We start from the raw sequence: 11,860 nt of genomic DNA on the forward strand, positions 1-11,860 counted from the left end.
CTCACTTCTCCCAATACAATTTGTTAAAGAGACTGTCCTTACCCCATTGAATAGTTTGGTATCCCTGTCTGAATCAATTGGCCATACATGATCCCAGAGTCCTGGGATTGAGCCCCACATCAGGCTCCTCCGCTGGGAGCCTGCTTCTTCCTCTCCCACTCCCCCTGCTTGTGTTCCCTCTCTCGCTGGCTGTCTCTCTGTCAAATAAATAAATAAAATCTTTAAAAAAACAAAACAAAACAAAAACAAAAAAACCTCTCAGCTTGGTATTGAACAGTGACTGAGGCAGAGAGTGGAAGTTAGCTGTCCGAGGTCGCTCAGCTAGTTAAGAGTAGAAACAGCCTTTGAACCAGTCAGTGAACTCTTAAAAAAAAAAAATCAATTGGCCATAATTGCATAACGTCATTTCTACAATTTTTGTTTACTAGAACTCTGTAGTAAATTTTCAAATTGGGAAGTGTGAGTCCTTCAACTTTGTTGTTGATATCCTTTTCTTTTTTTTTTCCTAAGATTGCTTTGACTTCAGGGTAACTTGCAATTCCATATTAACTTTAGTATTGTTTTTTTTTATTTATGCAAAAAAAAGCTGTTGATATTTTGATAGGGATTGCACTGAATCTGAAGATCACTTTGGGGAGTACTGCCATCTTTACAATAATTAAGTATTCCAATTTATGAGCACAAAATATCTTTCCATTTATTTAGATCTTTAATTTTTTTGTAGTTTTCAGTGTATATGTCTTGCGTCTCCTTGGTTAAATTTATTTTATTAACACTACAGTAAATGGAATTGTTTTCTTAATTTGCTTTTGGATTATTCATTGGTAGTATATAGAAATACAACTTATTTTTCTATGCTAATCTGAATCCTGAAACCACAGAATTCATGTATTAGCTCTAATACTGTGTGTGTGTGTGTTAGAGTTTTCTATATATAAGATCCTGTCAATGAATAGAGATCATTTTGCCTCGTTCTTTCCTAGTTAAATGCCTTTTGTTTTCTTGCCTAAATTTTCTGACTACAACTTCTAGTACAACTCTGAATAAAAATGGCAGGAGCAAGTATCTGTCATCCTTTACTTATTCCTGAACTAAGGAAGGAAGTGTTCAGCCTTTCACCATTGAGTGTTATGAGTTGAATTATAGCCCCCAAAACAAAACAAAACAAAACAAAACAAAACAAAACAAAGCAATGGTACATTTAAGTTTGACGCCCAGAACCTCACAATGTGACCTTATTTGGAAACTGGGATGTTGCAGATGTAATTAGTTAAGGTGTTGTCATACTAGGTAGGGTAGATCCTTAACGAAATATTGCAGTGTTCTTATCAGAAGAGGATCATATAAGAAGGACACTCAAGAAGAACACCATGTGGTGACAAAGGCAGAGACTGGCTCAGCTGCAAGCCAAAAAAGGCTAAGGATTGACAACCACCACCAGAAGCTAGAAAGAAGCAAAAAGATTCTACTCGGAATCTTAGACTATAGCCCTGCTGACACCTTAATTTTGGACTTCTAGCTTCCAGAGCTGTGAAAGAATCAATTCCCCTCATTTTAAGCCACCCAGATTATGGTACTTTCTTATAGCAGCCTTGGAAACTTGAACACGTATGATGTTAGCCATGGGGTTTTAATACAGGGGCTTTACCCTGTTGAGAAAGTTCCCTCTATTCTTAGGTTAAGTGTTTTTATCATGAAGGTACGTTGAATATTGCCAAAGGCATTTCTGTAAAAATTGAGATGACTTTTTTTCCTTCATTCTATTAATGTGGTACATTACACACTGAGTGACTTTCCTATGTTGAATTATGTTTGCTTTCATGGAGTAAGTCCTTCTTGGTCATAGTATCACTTTAATATGTTGCTGGACTCAACTGACTAGTATTTTGTTGAGGATTTTTGCATCTCTATTATCGTCATTTTCTTGTGATGTCTTTATCTGGCTTTGAAATCAGACTGGACTAAGTTAGAACTCACATAGAATGAGTCAGGAAGCGTTCCATTCTCTTCAATTTTTTTGGAAGAGATTGAGAAGGAGAGATTGCTAATTATTAAAATATTTGGTAGAATTTGACCTATTTATTGAGAGAAAGGTTCTGATGACAGATTCATTTTTTCTTTTCTTTTCTTTCTTCCTTCCTCCTTTTTTCCTTCTTTCCTTCTCTTTTTTTGTAAGTCTGTATTTTTTCTTGAATCAAGATTTCATAGTTTCTGTGTTTCAATGAACTTGTTGATTTCATCTGAGTTAACTTGCTGGCATATACTTGTTCATAGTCTCTCTTATAATCATTTTCAGTTCCATTAAATCAATAGTAATATTCCTATTTTAAATTCCACGTTTAGTAATTTAATCTTTCTTCTTAGTCTAGCTAAAACTTTGTCAATTTTATCTTTTCAAAGGACTAAATTTTGGGTTTCATTGATTTTTCTATTATTTTTCTATTCTCCATTTCATTTATCTTCATTCTTATACTTATCATTTCATTCCTCTCACTAGCTTTGAGTTTTCTCTTTTTAATTCCTAAAGGTATTAAGTTTGGTTACTGATTTTTTTAAATATAGGCATTTATTGCTACAAATTTCTCTCCGAGGCCTGCTTTCACTGAATCCCATAAATTTTGTTATGTTGTTTTATCATTTTCATTTATTTTAAAGTATTTCCTTTTTGGCCTTGAAGTTGTGTGAGTGGATCTTTAAATGTCCACTACTTGTGAATTTTTCAGTTTTTCTTCTGTTATTGATTTCTAATCACATTCTAACTGTAATAGAAAAGATAATTTGAATTATTCCAATATTTTAAAATTTATTAGGACCTGTTTTGTGGCCTAACGTATGGTGTATGCTGGAGAATGTTCTGTGTATAATTGAGAAGAATATGCATTCTGCTGCTGTTGGGCTTATTTCTGGGCTCTCTATTCTTTTCCACTGATATACATGTTTGTTTTTAATGCTAAAATTGTATGTCATGAGTATTATAGCTTTGTAATATAGTTTGAAATTAGGAAGTGGGATGCCTCCAGCTTTGTTCTTTCTCAAAATTGCTTTAGCAATTTGGGTCTTTTGTGACTCCATATTAAGTTTTAGGATTTTTTTTTTTCCTGAGAAAAATGCAATTGAATTTTGATAGGGAGACACTGAACCTGCAGATTGGTTTGAGAAGTATGGACATTTAAAAAATATTATTTCAATCCATGAACACTGATATCTTACCATTTATTTGTGTCTTCGATTTCTTTCTTTCTTTCTTTCTTTCTTTCTTTCTTTCTTTCTTTCTTTCTTTCTTTCTTTCTAAGATTTTATTCGTTTATTTGAAAGAGAGAGAGAGCACGCACAAGCAGGGGTTGTGGCAGGCAGAGGGAGAGGGAGGAGCAGACTCCGCAGAGGAGGGGGAGCCCGATGTGGGACTCAATCCCAGCACCCTAGGATCATGACCTGAGCCAAAGGCAGTCACTTAACCAACAGAGCCACCAGGTGCCCTCTTAAATTCCTTTCATCAATGTTTTCAGAGTAGAGATTTTTCATCTCCTTGGTTAAATTTATTTCTATGTATTTTTGTTTGGATGCCATTGTAAATAATCATCTAATATATTTAGGTGTTCTGATATTGAACATTTGGTATATTTATAATTTTCGTATCCTCTTGGTGAACTGACCCCTTTATCATTATATAGTAAACTTCTTTGTCTCTTGCTACAGCTTTTGAATTAAAGTCTGTTTTGTCTGATAAGTAGCTACCCTGGTTCTGTTTTGGTCTCCATTTGAATCTTTTTACATCCTTCACTTTCAGTATATGAATTTTTAAAGCTGAGATAAGGGGCACCTGGGTGGTTCAGTCAGTTGAGCATCTGCCTTTGGGTCTGGTCATGATCCCAGGGTCCTGGGATCGAGCCCCACATTGGGCTCCCTGCTCAGCAGAAAGTCTGCTTCTCCCTCTCACTCTGCGTGCTTGAGCTCTCTCTCTCTCTCTCTCTCTCTCAAGTGAATGAATAAAGCTTAAAAAAAAATAAAGCTGAGGTAAGTCTCTTGTAGGGAACACATAGTAGGGTCATTATTTCTTTACCCATTCAGCCACTCTGTCTTTTGGATGAAGAATTTAGTGCATTTACACTTAAACAATTATCGATACATATAACTATGACATTGTCATTTTTTTCTGATTATTTTACAATTTTTTTTCCTTTTTTCCTGTCTTTTTGAATTGATGATTTTCTATATTGGCATGCTTTGATTCCTTTCTCTTTATCTTGTGTCTATCTACTATAGGCTTTTGCTTTATGGTTACCGTGAGACTTACATAAAATATATTTATAACAGTCGTTTGAAGATGATAACTTTATTTCAAATGCATAGAAAGTCTCTCTCCAACATTTTATGTTTTTACTGTCATAATTTGCATCTTTTTACATCATGTATCCATTAACAAATTGTTGTAGTTATAGCTTTAATACTTTTATTTTTTAACCTTCAGACTAGACTTATAATTTATCCACCACCATTATAACAGAGTATTCTGAATTTAACTATACATTTACCATTATCAGTGAGTTTTATATTTTGATGTTTTCCTGTTGCTAATCATTATCCTTTCTTTTAGCTTGAAGAACTCCCTTTAATATTTGTTGTAAGGCCACGTGAATGATGATGAACTCTTCACCTTCATTTGTTCAGAAAATTTTCTGTCTCTACTTCAAATCTGATTATCAACTCTTCTGGGAAAGAGAATTCTTGGTTGCAGGCAGCCCATTTTCAACTTGACCTTAGAATTTACCTGCTGCTCATGCTGAGCTTAAAGATAAGCCCAGTTAAGTCTTGAGGTTTCCTCAAGTCTTTTTGAGCATGTGTCCTGCCCAAGTTATGTGCATGGCTTTCTAGTTGCCCCAGTTTATGCTGAAGCTTTTCAAACCCCTCATTCCCCAAAACTCTCACTTCCCATATTGTTCCTCCTGGACATTCTATGTGTCAGTTGTCCCAATTATTATGTTTTGCCATGGAAGGCAAGAGCTTTTCATTTGTTTCTCAATCTTTTCATAGCCTTTCCTGTCTGACAGAATTCCCGGTTAGTCAAAGCAAAGAAAAGCCCCTTGCATTAGTCCTTTTGGAAATCTGTCAGGTTGAAACAAAGAATATTTCTTGGGAACAAGGTCTGCTCCATTCATTTAGAAATCAGATAAACACACTGGGAATGTGAGCTGCCATCTTCAAGATCTGCGCTGTACTAAGGAGAAGAATGGAGTGAAAATTCCACAAAGATATTCTACTACATTTAAATTGTCTCTTTCCTAGTTAAGCATTTGTTTGGTTGCTCTAAACCTTTGACTATCTCTCTGAATTGTGGTAAAGTTAATTCAATCAGTGTTTACTTCATCTTTTAGTATTTTGGGAGAGGAATGGACCCCCAGAGTTCCCATTTTCACTGATGTCACATACATCTGCATTTTTTTAAAATTAGTTTCAGAGGTAGAATTTAGTGATTTGTCATTGCATATAACACCCAGTGGTCATTAATTACATCAAGCACCCTCCTTTCTTAATGCCCATCACCCAATTATCCATTCCCCCACCCACCTCCTCTCTAGCAACCCCCAGTTTGTTTAGTGTCTCTTATGATTTGTCTCCCTCTCACCTTTCATCTTGTTTTATTTTTCCTTCCTTTCCCCTAGGTTCATCTATTTTGTTTCTTAAATTCCACGAGTGAAATCATATGGTATTTGTCTTTCTCTTATTTCGCTTAGCATAATAACCTCTAGTTTCATCCATGTTGTTGCAAACGGCAAGATTTCATTCTTTTTAATGGTTGAGTAATATTTCATTGCATATATGTGTGTGTATATATATATATATATATATATATACACACACCACTTCTTCCTTATCCATTCATCTGCCAATGGATACCTCAGCTCTTTCCACAGTTGGGCTATTGTGGACATTGCTGCTATGAATACTGGGGTGCAGGTACCCCTTGAGATCACTACATTTGTATCTTTGGGGTAAATACCTAGTAGTGCAATTGCTAGATCATAGGGTAGCTCTATTTTTAACCTCTTGAGAAACCTCCATACTGTTCTCTAAAGTGGCTATACTAGCTTGCATTCCCACCAACAGTGTAAGAGGGTTTCCCTTTCTCCACATTCTTGCTAACATTTGTTGTTTCCTGACTTGTTAATTTTAGCCATTCTGACTGGTGTAAGGTGGTATCTCATTGTGGTTTTGATTTGTATTTCCCTGATGGCAATTGATGTGGAGCATTTTTTTCATGTGTTAGTTGGCTATTTGTATGTTTTCTTGGAGAAATGTCTGTTCATGTCTTCTGCCCATTTTTTGACTGGATTACTTGGTTTTTTGAGTGTTGAGTTTGATAAGTTCTTTATAGATCTGGATCCTAGCCCTTTATCTGATATATCATTTGCAGATATCTTCTCCCATTCTGCCTTTTAGTTTTGTTGACTATTTCCTTTGTTGTGCAAAAGCCTTTTATCTTGAAGTCTGAGGTTGTTTCACAAAATAGAAAAGGAAGGAAAACTTCCAAACTCATTCTATGAGGCGAGCATTACCCTGATCCCAGAACCAGAAAATGACCCCACCAAAAAGGAGAATTACAGACCGATATCCCTGATGAACATGATGCAAAAATTCTCACCAAGATACTAGCTAATAGGATACAACAGGACATTAAAAGGATTATTCACCACGGACCAAGTGGAATTTGTTCCTGGGCTGCAAGGGTGGTTCAACATCTGCAAATCAATCAATGTGATACACCACATTAATAAAAGAAAGGACAAGAACCATATGATCCTCCCAACGGATGCAGAAAAAGCATTTGACAAAATACAGCATCCTTTCTTGATAAAAACTCTCTGCAGTGTAGGGATAGAAGGAACATACCTTAATATCATAAAAGCCATATACAAAAACCCCACAGCGAATACCATCTTCAATGGGGAAAAACTGAGAGCTTTTCCCCTAAGGTCAGGAACATGACAAGGATGCCCACTCTTACCACAGTTTTTCAACATAGTACTGGAAGTCCTAGCCTCAGCAGACAATAAAAAGAAATAAAAGGGCATCCAAATCAGCAAAGAAGGAGTCATACTCTCACTCTTCGCAAATGACATGCTGATATTCTACGTAGAAAACCCAAAAGACTCCACCCTAAAAGTGCTAGAACTTATACAGGAATTCAGCAAAGTCATAGGATATAAAACCAATGCACAGAAGTCAGTTGCACTTATATACACCAACAATGAGGCAGAGGAAAGAGAAATCAAAGAATGGATCCCATTTACAATTGCACCAAAAACCATAAGATAACCAGGAATAAACCTAACAAAAGAGGTGAAAGATCTGCATTCTAAAAACTATAGAACACTTATGAAAGAAACTGAGGAAGACACAAAGATATGGAAAAACATTCCATGCTCATGGATTGGAAGAATAAACATTGTTAACTGCCTATGCTACCCAAAGCAATCTACAATTTCAATCAATTGCTATAAAAATACCATCAGCATTTTTCATAGAGCAGGAGCAAACAATCTTAAAATTTGTCTGAAACTAGAAAAGACCCCAAAGAGCCAAAGTAATGTTGAAAAAGAAAACACCTGCATTTTTTAATGTGACTAATTCTATACTCTCGGGCAAGGAACACTCTAGATCTTATATCTTCCAATATAATAGAGGTCACATTTCTTATATGGAATTATATTCATATACATAGAATAAGCTATAATCAGTAATGAGGAAGGTTAGAGCTGAATATTAAAATCAGCCAATCGAGGAAGGTGAGTTGTTCAATATTGTTCTGTTATTTTCTGACAATGAGAAACAGAGCCCCAAGATGCTCTCATTCAGCTCAGTATTTTTCCATGTACAGCTCTTTGCAGAAGAGAGGATTGCTGCTAAATAATTACTAGTACACATTTTGTAACTTCCTATTTAGTTCTGTTTGTAACATGAAAATCAATACAAATACCATTAATCCTCAAAGCTAGTAACACTGGTCTTTATAATGATTATTTTAAAGTCTTTTTTAATACCTGATATAGAGATTCACATTAAATATATATATTTAATATATATATTATTATATATATTAAATATATATTATATATCATTATATATTTAATATATTATATATATTAAATATATAAATATATATTAAATATATATATTAAATATATTATATATTAAATATTATTATATATTTAATATATTATATATATTAAATATAATATATTATATATATTAAATATAATTTATATATTAAATATATAAAAAATATATATTGCTCCCTTTTACATATATATATATATATATATATATATATATATATATATATTATGTATTGCTCCCTTTTACATTGTGTGAAAATCACTTGGAAGAATTAAGATCCAATTTCTTTTTCTAAATCTTCTCAAAGGTATGGCTTCCTTTCATTTCTTCGAAATTTGGATCTTATGTTTTAGCTTTTCGCATTGATTCAAAATGAGACCAAATGTAAAAATCAATATGTGCATGTGTGTGTAATGGGGAGGAAAAACATGAAAGTGCTGGAGGAAGTCATCAGGAAGACATGACCACTAATTGATCTGTGAACTAGCCCTGGGCAACTGGAGTCGTCCCGCACCCCAAACTCCCCTGTCCTTGGAATGTGTGTTCTGTCTGCTTCTCCCATTCCCAGAAGCTGATCCAAGGATACAGCCTTGAGATTAAAATGTTGTGTAAAGGCTATTGGGACTGAGTACATGACTGAAGCTAGTTAAGATTTCCTGTACATGAAGGGATCCACTTCAGATCTTTTATATAATCTTTTAAAGATTCTAGTGGGCAGGTACAGAGATCTAGTCACCTTGCAGCACCCAAGATAAGCCTCATCAACAAGTTGGTTGGTTATGTCTACCGTCTACCAATCTGGAGTGGCTTGCCTCTTTCTTCAGCCTCTTCCTGTTCTCAGTATATGGTATCTGATTTCCAATCATACCTGGGAAGCTCCCGGGGAAGTTGTGAACTATAACAAAAAGCAGAGTTATCTAACAGAAGAGTTGCTTGAGAAATGATAATCCAAACTCACATTAACTGAATTTGCTGTTTAGTGAAATGTATGAAGGTATTTTGTATGAACTTCATGAACCAGGGACAGGTAAGCTCTTGGACTGGAAATGGTATAAAAGCAGCAAGCACAGCCTGAGAATCCTGCACTGTACCTGATATCCACGGTCCACACTCAACAGTATTCTATGAAAGGAAGGCCCAGGAGCCAGCCAATTAAGTGTTTAAATCTACAAATGTCCAGACCTCTTCTGTTTTTTTTTTTTAATTTTCCTATTTTTTATTAGCATTTCCTTTGCAGATAATTTTCATGAGAATTGTTGCTTCTCTCTTATAGCCAAGTCGGATGTCATTCTGCCTAATAATACCCAGTTTTGTCCAAATTCTGTAATGTCAATGTCTTTCTTGTGTGCTGCCTTAAAAAGTTCCTAGGTCATTTCTGCAGCCAGCTTTTCAACCTGAGTCAGTACCCATGTATTGCTCTAACATAATTTCCCAGCTGGAGTCTATTTCACGTTGGAGAGGTAGTGATATATTTTTCAAAGTTTGTAAAAGGTATAAATAGGAACAAAGGGTTTTCCCTACACTTTAATAGCTTGTAGCATACTTGAAATTTCATCTGAATAGAAAAATAAATTTCAAACATCAAGTTTCGTCGTTTCACAGCACTGTTCAAGCTGTGGAGTCATTAAGAAATATATTCAGCATTAACAATAAATCATTTGAAATAAAGGCAACCATTATGAATGCTTTCTCCCTTCCTGATGGATAGTGGTTTGGGGGATATGTGCTGCAGAATCATTATTCTTAGAGGAAAAATAATACTTTATTAATAAAATAAGACTCAAAAGCCTCATTTAAAGACTTCTAGTTACTCAATTTTCTGAGAGAAGAAAAGCATTTTGTCATTTTAAAAACAAGGAAATGGATACATGTGTTAAGTGATTTATCCCAGGTCTGACTGAAAGACTCAGGACTAGCTTCTCTTTTTGCTTTGTCCATTTCTTGCCTAATCTTCAGATGGTCTTCCACAGTATATTTAAAGGAGGTGTGGCCAGATGTCCACCACATGGGTTTCCATGATGCATGTTCCTTTTACCTACAAATATGCCACATTCTCTAGAGTATTATCTTTTTGATCTTTTAGGAAGAGTAGTGATATGCCATTGAAAACTAAAGTTCACCATCTCTGATCATCCTGACGACTTCAATAGACATCCCTTCGTGTGAAATTTTAAAACAAGCTTTTCTAACAGTACTTCATACTATGAGACATAATTGAAATGCTGAAACTGATAGTAAAGTTGGCAGAATTTAAAAAAAATCTTCCCACAAAGACACATTATTTGGGGAAAACTGGAAAAATATTTAGGATTTAACATGTGTGATAAGGATAAAAGTAGGAAGAAACAGAAGATTATAAAGACATTAAATTTTTCGAAAGAAAGTTCCACAGATAAAGATATTATAAATTCATGAATTATCCTGTGTTTCAGTTTCTAATTCACATACCACTTGCTTTTCTGTTATGTCTGTGTTACGCATTTATTTCCGGTTTCAGAAGTAGATTAATCAGTAAAATCCTCTTGAATTTCACAAGTATGTTGGAATTTTACCCTTTTGTATTTCACCTCTGAAACCTCACTTTTTGCTGATAACACCTGTGCTTCAGGCATGAAACAAACTTAACTACATTTGCTTTCTAATGAGAATTTAAATAGAAGGCAAATTCATGAATATAATCTTCAACATCCCCTGGAAAATGCATTAGTTGTTCTTGGGCTGTTAGTATCATTATCAATGTCTTTAAAAAAAAAAAAGATTTATTTATTTGAGAGAGAGCAAGCACGTGAGACCTGGGGGAGGGGCAGAGAGAGAGGAAGAATCCTTGAGCAGACTCCCCACTGAGTAGGGACCCTGACGTGAGGCTGGATCCCAGGACCCTGAGATCATGATTGAGCCAAAATCAAGAGTCAGCCGCTTCACTGACTGAGCCACCTATGCGCCCCTCATTATCAATGTTTTGAACAGAAATTCTAAATACAAACCAATGAAGTTGTCAACAACCATTCTGCCTCTTTCATCTAAAACCACTGGTTAATTATCGATGAATATTTATTGAGCACCTCTCTAAGCTTAATGTTGACCTTAGTATTATGTCAACAATTATGAAATAGTTGTCTATATAAACTTACATGGCCACGCTATCTCATGTCCCAGACCTGTCCTGATTCTTACTGATGTGCTTCCTCCAGTCATAATTAACCCTTCTCCTGTTTCCACCTTCAATCCCTAGTAAATTGAAGCCATAGAAACAGATTATTATGCCAGAAATATCAGTTTACTTCTGAAATTTTCCCAGGATTCTTATTCTCCATAGTGAATCTCTCTAGTTCGGAATGCAAAACTACAGCATGAAGATAGGAGCAGGCAACACAGGAAGGCTGAGCAGGGAATCCATGTTCTTTGCTCCTCATTCTACCTTAATGGGGCAAATGTCCTCAGGGTATTTTTTATTGTCACAGTGAGGAGGGTACTGCTGTCAAGGGCAGGGAAGTAACAGACAAGGATGCTGGTATCTCTGTAGTACTCTTGGAATATCCCACATGACAAAACATTACCTTGCATTCCATGGCAGTTTCAAATATATTTGTGCATATTAATGCAGAAAACAGTTCACAGAAATACAATCCTAAAACATATATATCTCTATAAACCTTTAAACCCACAGTAGCTTATGTAAATTTTAATTTTCATTAAATTTTCAAGGAATATAATACCATATAAATTGAATATTGCATTTTATTTT

Source organism: Ursus arctos, unplaced genomic scaffold (genome assembly GCF_023065955.2).
Source record: "Ursus arctos isolate Adak ecotype North America unplaced genomic scaffold, UrsArc2.0 scaffold_22, whole genome shotgun sequence".
NCBI classification, from domain to species: Eukaryota; Metazoa; Chordata; class Mammalia; order Carnivora; family Ursidae; genus Ursus; species Ursus arctos.